This window comes from Monodelphis domestica, chromosome 7 (genome assembly GCF_027887165.1).
Source record: "Monodelphis domestica isolate mMonDom1 chromosome 7, mMonDom1.pri, whole genome shotgun sequence".
Taxonomy (NCBI): domain Eukaryota; kingdom Metazoa; phylum Chordata; class Mammalia; order Didelphimorphia; family Didelphidae; genus Monodelphis; species Monodelphis domestica.
The window spans coordinates 97,968,669-97,985,044 of record NC_077233.1 but is presented as its reverse complement, the minus strand read 5'-3'; the positions used below and the strand labels follow the sequence as shown (position 1 = coordinate 97,985,044).

The 16,376-nt window shown below is 38.6% G+C and overlaps 1 protein-coding gene across 2 annotated transcripts in view; it reads right to left on the bottom strand.

Moving 5' to 3' along the window:
- KLHL18 (kelch like family member 18) overlaps window positions 1-16,376 on the bottom strand; it is a 77,262-nt gene that overhangs the window by 39,592 nt on the left and 21,294 nt on the right. The window lies entirely within an intron of this gene.

The following is a 16,376-nucleotide window of genomic DNA, read 5'->3' as shown; positions in this document are numbered from 1 at the left end:
ATCAAAAAGAAGAGAAATATTTCTGATTCCTATCAAGCATAATACCCTAATTCAGAAATCTAAACTGAAGTATGTTTTTGAAAATTGCCAAGCTGGATTGGTATATTATACCTCTCCATGTACAAAACATGCATTTAGTGTCCCCACTCACATTCACACTTAACTAGTGAGCATGTCAGAACCAGTGATTTATCCACAGTTGGAAAATTTTCAGTGAATAAAGTCTGCAGAGAAAATTAAAGACAATTATAGGATTGCTGAGGCATATACAATACCCCTGAATTTGCTACTAAGAAAAAAAATCAATTCAAAGGGCAAAGCCCAAACCCCTTCCATTTTAAAAGGAGGTAGCAATCATTTAGAACTTGGCTTTGCTTTAACAAGTGCCAAATCCAGAAAGCCTTTCCTTCTTTATCACTACTCATTTTTTAACACAGACAATGAGAGGTAGAGGGGGAAAGTTTCTCAGATTATTTCATGGGTAAAATGAGTTGACAAAATTTATAACACTCTAGAAGAGGCTACGTAAGCAGAATCAGGAAAATTATTAAACTAATGAGCCAAAATTGATTGTTTCTGCATTTGATGTTATTTGTACCTACTATGTACTATACTTAATTGCTCATATTTTGATAACCTGTTAAGAATTACAAATTATTTTCTTCATTATTACATTGTATTTATTGTTTTTTATTACAACTAAGAAAAGTTCAACTTGTGAATTAAGGATTCTGAGCACTAGTATTCAAGAGGTGGGGTGATGTGCAATCAGTAGAGTTTCGGTTTTAATTCTACCCCAATTTTATACTTCTCTTAAACTCAGTCTCCTCAATTATAAAAGGGATTGTAGTAATATAAGTTAAGGATAAGACTGGTTTCTAGGGTTAGTTGCAAGAAGGCAATTTTGAAATAAGCCCTGGGAAAGGAACTGAATTTCACCTCCTTCTGGGGCAAAGAAAAGAGATCAGTCCCTTTCACTCACGTGTCCAAAATGGAGAAACAGTCTCAGAGGCCCCCACCTTCAGCTTCCTTCAGAGCAAGCTTCCTCAGAGACCAGGAACCACACCGACCCAAAAAAAACTCCACCCCCCTTCAGTCTCCAGACCCTCCTATCTTTAAGGACACCATCCAAGTTGCCTCCCCTCAGTCCTCACATCTACCAATCATTCTTCATCAATTTCCCTGTCAATGGAGGCTCTAGCTTAACCCAGGACCGCCCAGAGGTTTCTGGCTTTTGCACATGTCTGTTGAAGGTCATATTTTCAAATGATTAAATCTATACTCCTTTGCTACAGCCCTTTCTAAATCCTGTTAACTTGAGTATGGTAGAGATTGGAATAATTAAATTTTGATCTAGGCTGCAGCCCTTACTCAATCCTATTAGGACTGAATAGGGTGGAGATTTATTCCAAGTATCTCCATTGTATCAATTCTAAATCAATCAAGACTCAAAGAAATTCCTGTTCTATGCTTAAGCATAGGTCAAAGTCCTTTCCATTGTTCAGCAAAGGGTTTCTGTCCTAAAGTAATCTTAAGAAGGGAAGAGAAGGAACCTCCCATGCCAATGGAGTTCCCATTCCAATAGACTATCAGTAAGAAATTTTCCAAGTATGAAATATCCCAATGATGAAATTTTCAACAATTATAAGTCTAAGGAAATTTGAGGTTTACACTTCTTGGATTTCATCAGAGCTGGAAGTTGTCTCTCTGCCTGCATTTCCATCAAGCTGAAGGAGGGGTTTTGTTCTAAGAGATTCTCCCTGGATAGCCAGGATTTCATGGAGAAATCTTTGACTTCTAGATAGAGGATTTATTTGGAGAAAACTAATTTTCCCTGAGTCCAAAGATCATCTGTCAGTAGTCCAGCCACCAGAATTCCTCTTGGCTAAGGTAATCCAAAGCTTTCCATCTATAACTTTGGGTTACTTAGTACAGCAGCCAAACCCAGGGTTTTTTCCTTTCTTTATTAATTACTGGTGGAAAGATTAGGTTAAGTCAGATAGTTTGGGAAAGGGTTTTAGGCAGGACAGGGAGCTGTAGGGCAGGGCCCAGAGAGGAAAAAGGATTCCCTTAAGCAGGGAATTTAGCAGTTGAGTGGAGGTAGTTTGAAGAGTGTAAGGGTCATACCTACCAGTTTCCCTTATTCCTTTTATTAAAATAAACTTTGTTCTATAAACAAAGGGTTTAGCATTTAATTGACCTTGAGGAGTTCCTAGGTGGGTTGTAACATCTAACATCCTTCTAAGACAATTCCTCATTATAGGACTGAATGTGATATTCCATTGGCACAGAGAACATGCCAGGGAGGAAATTCCCACCATCAATATAGGCTAGCACCTTCTCCAAAATTTAGTCAAACTCCTGACAAAAGGTGATGGATTTTGGGTTGAGACATGGTTTTTGGACATGGTTTGAGAATATGTTTTGCTTCACTATGTATATTTTTTCACATAGCTTTTCTTTTTCTTTCTTTCTTTCTTTAAATGGAGTAGAATGGAGATAAAATAATTAAGTGAAAACTTTTTTTTAAAGGAAGATAACCCACACCTGGAACAGGTACTCTGTTCTGTGTCTGGCCTACCTTAAGTCTTTCAGTGCTAGTTGTGATACCTAAATATTTCCTTTCTGTATGAGGTCCTAATTAAGACATCACCAGGCCTTTGCCTGAAATGCTAAACCATGTTCCAAGATAATCCCAAGGGATTCATTAAAAAAATAAAATGCTATCCACAGCCCAAGGAGGAACTGTTGGAATCTGATTGCAAATCACAGTTCACCATCCTTCACTTTATGTTGTGAATCTTAAAAACTGCTCAGAATGTACCTTAGAAGATTTGGTTAAGCTATTCCCCTATTGTAACAAATGGAGGTACTTGATCAGGAATGTATTGAGAATTTTAAAATTACTCCATCCTGCTCAGACAATGCCTTAGGGGAAGATAAAGCTGTAAACTCCTGATTGAAGAATGAAAAGTCCCCAACTCATAGTGAAGCCAAAACCCTAAGCTAGGCAGTCTATTTTAGATCTAATACAAAAAGGTGACAAGTACCTATAAAGGTTAAATTAATCAGTAAAAGGTCAAGCAACTTACAAAGGGCAAGCTTAGGGAAGAGATGTAAAATTCTCAGAAGATATAATCTAATCAGAGAAGGTGATAACAAAATAAGATATGAACTAAGAATGGACAGTCCTGGGGAAAGGTGTCTACTGTGATTGTTAGATATGAAAATTTAGGGGAGGTGACATAAGAGAAAATTCTCTTTAAAAGGAGGTCAGGAGTTCAGAGGAGCCTCTCTGAACTTAGTTGGAGTTTGGAGTTAGTTTGGTGGAGTTTGGTCTCTGAACTGAGTTCAGGAGTTGAGGATTTCATTGAAGGACTGGAGTTTTGCTTTAGGACGATCTTGTGGTGAGTGATAAAAGACTGGTGAGTGATAAAAGACTAGTCTCTCTAGGCCCTTCCTACTATATTTCTCTCTCTCTCTCTCTCTCTCTCTCTCTCTCTCTCTCTCTCTCTCTCTCTCTCTCTCTCTCTCTCTCTCTCTCTCTCTCTCTCTCTCCCCCCCATTAGCTTTTTTTGTGATTTAAGGCAATGAATTTAGCCATACAACATATGTTATCAAAGAAAGATTCTGTCCCTGCCACTAATACCAGGTAAATCATATCACCACCTAACATCTGTATAATACCTTCAAATATGGAATAATTAAAATAAATTTAATGAAGTTCAAGTCCTGGTTGCTACCATTCCCTCCCAACCCCCATTTACTATTTGGATCTCCCTTAGCAGTCATCTTCTCTGAGTCTCCACTCCCTTATCAAATAGGAATCATACGTATACTGCCTGTTCATGAGGAGTATTGGGAAGAAAAAGATTTTTAAATAACATATTATTACATAAACTTGAGCTCTTATTCTTTGATCTTTAGAGCAAGCCTGTGAGATAGGCAGGGGCCTAGCATTTTCTGCATTTGATGGATCAGGAAACTGAGGCTTAAGATTAAGGAACATGTCTACAATCACTTAGGTTCGTGAAAATTCAGAATAAGGAGATAAGTGACTATGCCCAAACCTCTGAGAATTGGGATAAAGTAATTTTAAAAGGGAGGGGAGGTCTTTTTTAAAGAAGGTTAATCCAGAGCTCCCTGCCAGTCATACTGGGCTTGTCCTCTTGGGTATTCCCTGACTTTCTTCATGTACTAAAATGAACTCCCAACATTTTAAGAATTAGAAAGGGAAAGCAACTCAAAGGAGTTCAACTGTGGGATAAATTGCTATCTTGAGTGAAATGATTTTTGTTATTTACAGCCAAACAATCTGAGCTGGCAGAGAAGGCATTTTTTTATTCAGGCTATAAATGGCACTCTAATCGCCTTACCTCCTCCATTTGTCTTTTTATTCTTCACAATAGGTTACACAATGCTTCTCTCCCTCCTCCCCCTTCTCAGTCCTTAAATGCTAATTAGCTCTAGGGAACAAGGGAGGCTTCTGAGAAGAGAAATGCTAGAGGTGGGGGTGCATAGAGATGCCTTTTGTCTTCTGGAAGCTGTAATATTGGACAGCTAATATTTTAGGATGAGTTTATCTCAGCAGTTAGAATTGAAAGAAAAGACTGACAGGAGAGTGATCTGGTAGGTCATCAGATTTGACTTCCATGAATAACTATTGGATTATATTTTCCAGAGTTTATCATTAAGGGGTATAAGAGAGGAATCTGAAACTGAATCTATCAGAGGAAGAAGACAAGCAGATTCATCATACTGGAAGGCCATCTTGAGCCAGGGAAGGGAAGGAAGGAGAGAGAATTCCAAAGGAAGAAGGGAGGAACTGGGAAGATTCAGACAGTTGAACTCACTTCTCTTTGGGAAGCCTACCACAGAGGTTGATCTGCTCAGGCAGGTCCTATGAAACCTGACCCCAGTATCCAGTGAAGATAAACTAGAGTGAATAGAACTTTGCCTGAAAGCTACTCACCAGAAGATCCTCTAAACCCCTCTAGACAGTCCTTTGAACTTCATAATACCTAGGACAGCTAAGAGTCAGGACAACTCTCACAATTGACCCCAGGAGGGTGAGGCAGGATTTGGGGAGAAGGGTTTCAAGTGTTATTATTAGGGACTTCCTATTTCCCTCCTTCCCAATCACCTTATCCCACAATTCACTTGCCTTACCTTTTATATATTCTTTAGAATAAATAGCTGTTTATAAGATTAAGTGCCTGTTTCATAGTAGTCCAGAAGAGAGATTCAGAATCTGGGGGGAGGAAGATTATTTCTATTTCAACCAAATCTATGAAGGAATAGTAATCTGTGATTCTGAAGGAAACCAGAGTGGGGTTTACCAGGGAAGGAGAAAAAGAAATCTATCTATCCTCTCTCTTCAACCTTTGGGTACATTCCATCTTTACCACACTCTGGTCCTGAAATTAGTGATGGGAGATTCCATTCCTCCTCCCTCCATTACAGGGGTCTATACTGACTTTCTTTCTTGTATATTGAAATAGTTCAACCTGAAATCCACCATCTCTTCCCCATAACAGGGATAGGGAAATGTGTGATTTCATTGTTATAGGCAATTCAGATGAGGAAAACCCTTCTACCAATGTAGGTCTGCAATTTACAATCCAAGAAAACTGCCTAGAGCACTGGCAAGTTCAGAGGCTTGCCCAGGTTCACAAAGCTAGTATGTGTCAGAGGCAGAACTTGAACTCAGGTCTTCCAGATTCTGAAGCCAGCTCTCTAAGGAAAATAATTCATTGCAATCTGACAGATTTTTCAATGTTTGGTGAGGCATAGCACTGTCCTTGGTGCTATGAATATGCAGCTTCAGTAAAATAATAGTCTCTGTCTTCAATATAAAGAAAAAAGACTCATAAACAATAATATAAAATGAGAGAATTATAGAGACATAAACAAAGTACAACATGAATTCCAAGTGAAAAAAGGTCATTACTGACAGGAAGGTTGAAAGAAAACATTATAGAGGAGATTGCATTTTTAATACTCCTAAATTGTCAAAACAGAGAGACCTTAATTTAATTTAATTCAATTTACCATACATTTAGTGAGCTACTACTATATGGAAGGCATTGTGCTGGCATGGAATACAAATATAGAAACAAAAAACTACCTATCTTCAAAAGTTTACATTCTTCAGATTGGGAGATTGAAAAATGTTGTATATAATAAGTTCCAAAGTTAATTACTTAAATTTTATTCAACTATTTATTCAAGGAAGTCTTAGTTCTGTGGATGACTATTCTGGTCAATTATATACATCACTGAATTGTTTCAGTCATGTCTGACTCTTCAAGAGCTCATTTAGGGTTCTCTTAGCAAAGATAACTGGAGTGATTTATTCATTTTACAGATCAGGAAACTTGGGCAAATAAGGCCAAGTGACTTGCCCAAGGTTACATGCTAGTAAGTGTTTAAATCCAAATTTGAACTCAGGATTGGGCCTGGGACTCTATCCACTGTGCCACCTAGATGCCCCAAGCATCATACAAATCTGCTTCTTAGGCATTTTCCCCTTCATCTAGTCTACAGGAAGCTAAATTAAATGTGTTAAAACAGCACCATTCCCACTCCCCTTCTTCATCCTTTCCCTTTGCCCAGTTTTTCATATCACAATAGGTAAAGGCCTTACATCACCCACCTCCCTATCAGGAAATTTTAGCCTCTACCAATTTCTCCTAACATCTGGCTGCCCATCAAATCTTGCCCCTTTTACTTCCTGAATATATCTGAGTCATCTTCCAAACATCGATCTGTTTTTCCTACTTGTAGCCTCAATTTCAATATGTAATATGTAGATAAGAAGGCTGACTAGGTTTAATAATTGGTTCAGTGTTCCAAGTTTTCAAATCACTATTAAATTGCTATGCAGGGTAGTGGAGGTGTGGGATATGAGTAAAGATAACAGGAAGAATCAAAATGTGTGAACAAAAGAATTCTTACAAGGTATATGACAAGGTGTCAAAAGGATGCTCAGAGGCCCTGGAATGAATTCAAGTAGAAGGAAATGACCAAGATGTCAAAAAAAAGAAGCCACATGACATTAAAATCTGTGATATTCAAATACCCAGCGCTTTTAGCCTGACCAAGAACTTTTCTCACTGGTACCTGTGAGATTTAAAATGGTTGAGGTCTTAAACTGTAGTGATTAAAATAGTGGAAGATATAAATTGTGATAGATATAAGAGAGGGTGAGTAAATTTGACTGCAGAAATATGTTTCACTACAGTGTTTTGGGTTTTAAAATCAAATATAAGGTGGTCGCCAGGGAAATATTCCCAATTATTCAAATACCCAAGTCAATTGGGTTTTATAGAGATTTTAATTAACAATACAATGAGTAATCAAAGAAAGAGAGAAAGAGTAAGAAAGGAATAAGTATGAAGGGCCTCAAGCCAATATGGCCTAGACCTGAGTCTTAAAAAGAGAAATCAGTCAGTTTTTTAACACTCACCACAAGGTCTGACTAAACAAGGATACTAGTGACACCAGGCCAGTGTTCTTCCTCAAAGAGTCTTCCAGCCAGAGATTGCTTCAAAGGGCCTCTCTCAAGAGCCTCCAGAGCTCCTACCCCAGAGGGACAGAGTCCCTCAGAGGAGCTCCTCAAGGAACTCTCCTTCAGAATGAGAGTCAGAAATCGAGATCCCTAAATGAGATCCAAGCTCTTATTTTTAAGGGCAAAAATTTCCTCTGTCACCTCCCCTAAGTCCTTACATCTACCAATCACTGTAGAGGTTTCTAAAGGACCACCCATTTTGAATTCACAGCTGAGTAGTTTTAATCTCTTTAGTAAGTCAGGAAAAAATGCTGCTGTGTCGACAAATTTCATTAGAAAAAACCTCTGAATAAGTTATCACCCTTTTAGCCCTTTTAGGTTTAAGTAGTTTACAAGTTGCCCCACCTTTATAGGTACTTAGTATCTCATTGTATCAATTCTAAAAGTCATGACTCAAAGAACTTCCTGTCCCTTCCATAAGCATGGATCAAAGTACTTTCATTGTTTAGCAAGCAGTTTTTTGTCCTAAAGCAGTCTTAAGTAGGGTGGAGCAGGGACACTCCCATAGCTAGGAGCCCCCACACTCAAGTAGAGTTCTCACCATCTGCTAGGGAATTTTTTTAAGTAGAAGATTCCCCAATGGGGGAAACCCCTAACATTCATAAGTCTGAGAAATTTTGAGGTTTACATACCCCAGTGAAGTAGGGAGGGAAGTAGGTAGTGTCTTGCAAAGGAGGGTACAGAAGCTTGAGAAGTGACTTTGCCTACTGTTGTCCAGCTAGTAAGGGGAAAGACAAGGATTCTAAATCAGGTCTCCCAATTCCAAGTCCAGTGGTCTTTCCACTATACCATACTGCATCTCTAGTGTCAAAGGGTGCCAACCCTGAGTGGACGGAACTCTCAAAAGGCAATAGTGATCCATCTGGTCCAACTCCTGAGTCAAATGGAACTGGGGAGGAGGGAAGGGGGACAGAGAGAAGGAGAGAGGGAGAAGGGCAGAGGACAGGGGGAAAGAGGGAGAAGGGGAGAGGGAGGGAGGGAGGGAGGGAGGGAGAGAGAGAGCTAAGGCATACCCCAGCTCTTCCTCCTGACTTCTCATTGTGAAGCCTAAAGCAATGACCTGCCTGAAAATATATGGAGATAAATACCTAGATGTTACCTATGCTAAACTTTTATATCTCAGATTTTATGTAAACTGGTGCTAACTAATTTTCATTTTATCTTTCTGAAATCAAATATACAAATAATTCTTTACCTTTACCTTTAGCAACTGCTAGAAAAAATTCCAAAACTAAGTTGATCAAAGTTAATTCTAAGTTTATATTTCCCAATTATGAAACTAGACCTGACCATCTTTTACTGAAGAAATTCCAACCTTTTTCCTAAATCCTGAAATTCTCAAAGACCTTTTCTTTTTCTTTCCCCATTTTTTCTTCATTATTTCCACGATCTATACTCATGCAGCCCAAATACACTAATAAAGACTATCCCTTAGGAATAGTAATGCTTCTAGCCCAGAGTGCTCAGTCCTCATCTGAGGAAACAAACTCTGTGGAGAGGCAGCCTGGCAACTGAAGAACCAGAAAGTAAAGTTTTTGACACCAAAGTCCTTGGCTCTGATCCAAAGTCCAACCTCAGAAACTGATACCATTTTATCAATGGAAATAAAATTAACATTTGTTTTGCTGCTGCACCCTAAGGACCACAGGACTTTAAAATCTGACTTGCACCTGAAACCTTCTAGATGGATTATCTTCCCAATTAGAATGAGCACTCCTTAAGAGCAGGGACTATCTTACTAATTTTTTATCTTCAGTATATAGCAGATAGTAAGCTCTCAGTAAATCCTTCATTCATTCATTTCTTTCTCAAAAGTCTCCACTCCTTGTCCATCAACTGGGGAATGGCTGAATGACTTGTGATATATAATTGCAATGTAATACTATTGTGCTATAAGAATGGAGCAGACTGATTTCAGAAAAACCTCAAAAGACTTAACATGAATAGATGCAAAGTGAAGTAAGCAGAACTAGGAGAAAAGTGTACAAGGTAGTAATACTATATGATGATCCCTGTGAAAGACTGCTATTCTCAGAAATACTGTGACTCAAGACAATCCCAAAGGACTCATGATGAAAAATGCTACCTATCTACAAAGAAAGAACTGATGGAATCTGAATGCATGAAGCACACTGTTTTTCACTTTATTTTCTTTATGGGTTTTTTTAATATGTGTCTTCTTCCATAACATGATTAATAAGGAAATGTTTTACACAATCACATATGTATGACCTATGAAGAAACTCCTTACTGTCTTGGTGGTGTAGAGAAATCTGAAAGTCAAATTTTTAGAAAATGAGTGTTTAAAATGGTTTTTACATATAATTGGTAAATATATATATAATTAAAAAAAATTCTCCCCTCATTCCCATTGGGATATTCTGCTGTCATTTCCAAATTGTTGCCTTTAACTCATCTTCCCTTGAGGAGAGCAGAGTCAGCTAATACCATCAAACAATTTAATGGGTATGAGTAGCATATAAGACTAATCTGCCAGCTAACAACTAATTCCATCTATCAAAAGACCTATTTGGGATTGCTTATTGTCTGTCACTGGGACCTGGCTGATACATACAGCTGGGCAGTGTAGAGGGGAAAGTATAAAGGGGGACTGAGGCTAGAAGAAACTATACTTCTACAATTTTCACCTATTGTTCCTCCGGGACCAAAGAGAATGATCTAAATCCTTCTTCTACATCCTAGCCCTTCAATCTGTGATGAGAGCTATCATGAAACCACGTCTTCTCTCTTTTGGGATAAACATTCTCATTGGGTGAACCTCATAAGACAGAGATTCAAGGTTCTTCATCACCCTGCTCCCTTCAAAATACTTCTGCTTATAAATGCCATCCTTAAGACATGGCACAAAGCACAGGTCTAAAAGAGACACAATTCAGCAGGACCATTACCACCCAATTTCTGGAAGTTATATCTTTATTAATGCAGCCTAAGATCTCATTAGCTTTTCATGATGCCAGGTCACACCAGTGATTCATAGGATGTTTTCAATTCATCAAACTTTTCCAGATAAATATCTGTTTAGCCATGTATGACCCATGAATCCTATGAGCCTTATGTATTTTTTATTTAAAACACTGTCTTGAGGGCAGCTAATTGGCAGAGTCCAGAGGACCTGGGTTCAAATCTGGGCTCAGAAACTTCCTAGCTGTGTGACTATGGGAAAGTAACTTAACCCCAATTGCCTAGCTCTTACTGCTCTTCTGGCCTAAATTGAATTGACTCTAAGAAAGAAAATAAAAGTTTAAAAAACAAAACACCACACTGAAGTCATCTCTGCTTCTCGTTTTTCTCACAAACACTGGGACTCAAGTCACTATAATATCTAGCAAGGTATAATTTTTCTAAAAGTTTACTTCCTTCTTGATTATGAAGTTTTGAATTGTGCTATAATGGTAACTTGAAAATAAAATTTATAACATCAGATACTAAATGCATTAATACATTTTCTCAGGTTTTGTCTACTGTCCCTTGGAGTGTCATTAACAAAAGGAAATAAATTTCAGGGCATGGCAGGAGGCAAAACTAGGTGTTTAGATCCTTTTTTGTCTTTTTCAGACCCTTCAGTAGATCCTCTATGATTTCAGATATCACCTTGAGACTATTAACTAATTTTCTATAGCAATCTACTGCCTGCATTCTCCTCTTCCCTCTCTCCACAGTCTAGCCATGGTTGGATTATGTACATGTGTAGATGAGTTGTTGTTTTTTTTTTTGGGGGGGGGGTCAAGGTAAGGAGTTATTACTTTAAAAGCTGGACAATTTAGCTGACTTCTTTCTATATTTTTTTAACCCTTACCTTCCATCTTAGAATCAGTGCCATGTATTGGTTCCAAGGTAGAAGAGTGGCAAGGGCTAGGCAGTGGGGGTTAAGTGACTTGCCCAGGGTCACATAGGTAGGAAGTGTCTGAGGCCAGATTTGAACCTAGGACTTCCAGTCTCTAGGCCTGGCTCTCAATCCACTGAGCCACTTAGCTGTCCCCTGACTTTTATATTTGAATCCTTATTACTAGATCTCCCCAAAATTATTAATCCCTGTCCTATGTTTCTATTGCAACTATGTTCAATTCTTCACATTTGAATTACAACCTCCAAGCTGGCCTCCCTGCTTCTAGTCTCTCCTTCCTGAAATTTAGTCTATATTAAATGATCTTCCTAAAATACTAATTTCATGATTTGACTCACCTGCTTAAGAATCTCTAAGGGCTCCCTACTGCCTTGGAAAAAAGTTTAAATTAATGTCATTCAGGATCCCTAAAAGCTCAAATTACCCTACTTTTCCACCTTTTCTCCAGTTCTTCTTTCCTTTCTAGTCAGGCTGCTGACAAAATAAAATCATCTCAGGTACATTTCTTTCTTTTCCTTCTTTAAAAAAACAACAAACAACCCTTGACTTCTATCTTAGAATGAAAATTAAGTATTAGTTCTAAAGTAGAAGAGCTGTAAGGGCTAGGCAATTAGGGTTAAGACTTGCTTAGAGTTACAGTTTGAATCTTCTGAGGCCACATTTGAAACCAGGACTTCCCATCACTAGGCCTGGCTCTCTATCCACTGAGCCACCTACCTGCCCCTATCAGGTGCATTTCAAGATGAAAGTGGAATAAATCAAAAGCAAATTGAAAGTGTAAAATGTGTGCAAAGATTTTCACATTAAACTCATTTCTACATCAGTTCCAATGGAGCTGCCATATTTGGCCTCTGTCACAGATGAGCAGCATAAGCAAGCAGGAATGGCAATTAAGAAAAAAAAATTGATGGCGGGAATAGGTGGCAAAGAAAAGGTCAGTGTCATTCTCTCTTTTTACTAATCCAAATGCTACAGGTCCCTTCCAGATTTAACTCAAAGCCAAAATCCTCTGGCTCATTCCCTTGCATGCCATCTCTCTAAATGTATGATAAACTCCACTGAGGGTGAGACTTCTTTTAAACTACCCTGAGGGTAGGTGGCTTCTTTTGTAAGCCCCAGAACATTTAACCACGTGCTGGGCAAACACAGCATATGGGAATACAAATATTTATTCTTTATTTACAATGCACAGGCTGGGGCAACTAGATAACTCAGTATATATAGCACAGGGTATATAGTCAGTTCAAATCTGGCTACAAATACTTACTAGCTGTGTGACCCTGGGCAAGTCACTTAACCTCTGTTGAAGCCAGCTAGATAGCTGAGTGTATAGAGCTCTGGACCTGTTGTCAGGAAGACCAGATTTCAAATCCAGCCTCAGACACTTAACTAGCTGTGTGACCCTGCACAAGTCATAGAGGTTATTCTGTTTGCCTTAATTCACTGCAGAAGAAAATAGCAAACTACTTCAGAGTCTTTGCCAAGAAAACCCCCTGGACTATATTGGTGTGCTATGGTGCAGGGGGGTCATGGAGGAACAAATGTGCAGCACACATAGCTAGACATTGTGCTAGGCATAGAAAATTCTCTGAAAAAAAAATATGCTGACTGAAATTGAAACTTAAGTTAAAGGGCTAAAAAAATAAAGTAGGTCAGCATCCTTTGGAAGGAATGAGGAAATAATTCAAAAGGAAAGACAGGAAATGCAATGGAAACACAAGATATATTCATGGCTAAGAACCAGCATCTCTGCATAAGAGTCATCCTTAACAATGGAAGGAGAAATAAATAACTAAGCAAAATGTAGAGACCAAAACCCACATTTGCCCTTGCCAGGAAAACAAATGATCCTCCCCTCCCCCCCCCCAATATGACTGGCAATTGTCAAATTAGCTTAGTCCCTCTGCCATAAAATCAGCTGCTCTGAGCCCCCAGCAGTTGTGAAGTCAGGCCTACTTCTCCTGAGATGTACACAGGAGAAGCAGGTCTGACTTCAGTAAGGAATGTGAGAGTAGGGCAAGGAAGGCAGTTAGTACTGACTTCAGGTCAGTACTGACCTTGGAACCCAGTCATAGTTCTATTTGTCAGCTCGTTGGTATAAACTAGCTTGCTAATATTGGTCCCTACTTCTGGCTACCCACTGCCCCAATGCTGCTTCTATCTCTGCTTCTACTATACTTATTCCCTAAAACACTGGGTGGTTCTTTTCCTGGATCAAGGCTTGTGAAACATTGCTTCTGCCTGTGATAACCATTCACCCCAAAGCTTCACCAATCTGATTCCTACTCATCCTTCAAGTTTCAAATAACATCTCCTCCACAATGCTCCGCTGCTCTCCTCCACCCTAAGTATTTTCATATTTTATTTTGCCTGACTTATTTTCATCTATATCTTATCTTTCCACACCAGATAGTAAGTTCTCTGATAGCAAAGATGTATGTTTGATTCATCTTTGGATCTCCCACAGCACTCTGAAGTGCCAAGAACATAAATAGATTCTTGGTTAAATATGGATTGTTTTGGCTTGCTGACATCAGCCTGTACTCCCTTGTCCCTGCTGATTTCTTTCCTATTACCATGGAACAATAGCCATATTCCTTTGACTTTTGGTAACCTCCCAAATACTCTGGCCTTGAACCTGCAATTGCTAAGCATAGGCTATCTGCCAAAAGTTGGACTCATGGGCCTAGTTAATCACAGCCTGCTTCATGTGCCTTAGAACTGATTTAAGGGTCTATTTAATAGCTTGATATGGAAGTAGGAGCAACAGATTAAGATCCTTCTTAACGGGCCTTGAGGTTGAGTCTATGACTTACTAGATGTAGGATCTTAATTCTGTGAGCCTTACTTTTCTTGTTGGTAAATGGAGATGGTATTTCTAAGCCTACTTTATAAAGTTGTCATAGAGAAAGTATTGAGTAAGCCTCAAGAGCTACTTACAGAAATGAGTTTTAAAATTACCATGATCACATTAAATAATTCAGTTTAATACAATAAATCTTCATTAGCCATATGCAAACAGTAAGCAGAGGCTGAAAGAAGGTATTCCAGGTAGTCTCGTGGGGTAAACAACTTAAAAACAAGGGCTTTTGGTCTAGTTGTTCTATCCATACTCACACACACACACACATCACACAGTGAGTGCTTTGCTAAAGCTAACTTGATTGACTTATTTCAGTCAGTGACAGCCATAACAAGTATGCACACTATTAAAAAACTGCTACACTATGATGTTTTCCCAAGTGTTGAAGGTTCAAGTTATGTCTGGCTTTGTTGAGTGATCTTGGCTTCTTTTCAATCCAGCCTCTAACGTGTTCCTTAACATGACGTCCTGGGGGTCAAAGCAATAATAATAGCTGAGTTAAGGAGAGGTTGAACCCATCTGGAAGAGGGCTTTAGATTTGAGTCTAATTCGATTCTTCACCTAGTACCAGACAAAAGTCCCATCTAGAACATTAGCTGAAGAAAATAAATTAACTGTGTAATATATACAAAGCCTTGGAGACTTGGGTAGGGGAATGACAACATAAACAGAAATACAATTCTAATGTTTCAGAGAGCTTATGATTTGACTAGGAAGACAAATTATGCATATAAAAACACTTCTCCCTCCCTCAACAAAAAAAAAATTTTTTTTAATGAACAGGGCTTTAAGGAGATGCAGAATATGCTCAAAATAGGCATAATATGGGAAGCTTCAAAGAGGTAAGCTTGAACCAGAACCTTTGAACCAATATTGGTACAAACCCATCCAGGCCAAAGTCTTTGAGGGCAAGATTCACTTCTTTCACTAGTATCTACAGTGCTTAGTAAGGTACTGAGCAAACTATAAACTGTTCAACAAATACTAGTTACAATGAATAAAAGGGGCTGAAATCCAAGGGCCCTAGCACTGGCATGCAGGCCTTCATGAGCTGGTGTTCAATGTCCATTAGATTATCCCAGCCTTTCTCTGTCTACTGGAAGTCTGTTGCTGTATGGGCATGGAACTGTGCAATGAACAAAATCTCAGCAGTACAGGAGAACCACAATGGCTGTAGTTCACACATCAACATCACAAGAAGTTAGAAATAGAAATGACCTTTAGAGGTTACTAGGTCCAATGGAGACAGAGAAGAATCCCTGCTACACTGAATGACAGCAAAAAATAATCATCTTGTATTATATTAAAGAAAATTTCAGATTTCAAAATTGGAGAAAATATTCAGAAGAAGTAATATGTGCTTTTCCTCCATAACATTTTAATAATTCCTAGTTCCCGCTATTCAGGGAGTAGTCCCATAAAGCACTTAACTTCTTACCCTGTGGTTTCCAACATAGTCACCATTTTAAGCAGATTAACATAAAATCAATTATCTCCTCCCCCTACCTTTTCACTACACTTTTTAAAAGGAATGGAACAAAAATCTAAGGGCACTGTTCTGTATGAAAATGGAAATTGAATGAATAAAAGGCCCACAGAAATCAGCTTATGCTTAAGGGACATAATCCATCCCTGAACTGTTGAAATCTAAGTGAGTTTAGAAGCACCAGAACAAGAGACTTGCTGTGGCTGAAGGATTCATACTGGCCTTAGAGAAGATCTATGGCTGAGTCCCAGGTCTGGCACCTGAAAGCTATACAACCTTGGACAAGTCATCTCACTTCTTCAGACCCCAATTTCCTAATCTGTAAAATGAAGTGACTGGGTTGGTGATTCCTAAGGTGCTTTCCAGTTCTGACCTTCTGTAATCTAGTGAATCATTGATTTCACTGTGGAATCAAAGAACTGAGGGGAAAGAAACTTTAGAGATCAACTATAAAAGTGATCTAGGTACAAGTTAGTTCAGCAACAGGTAGACCAAACACATTTTTAATAACTTTTATAACTTTCAGAAATGAAATTTAAAAGCATTTATGTTAAGCATATACTATGTACCAGCCACTATGTCAAATGCATGG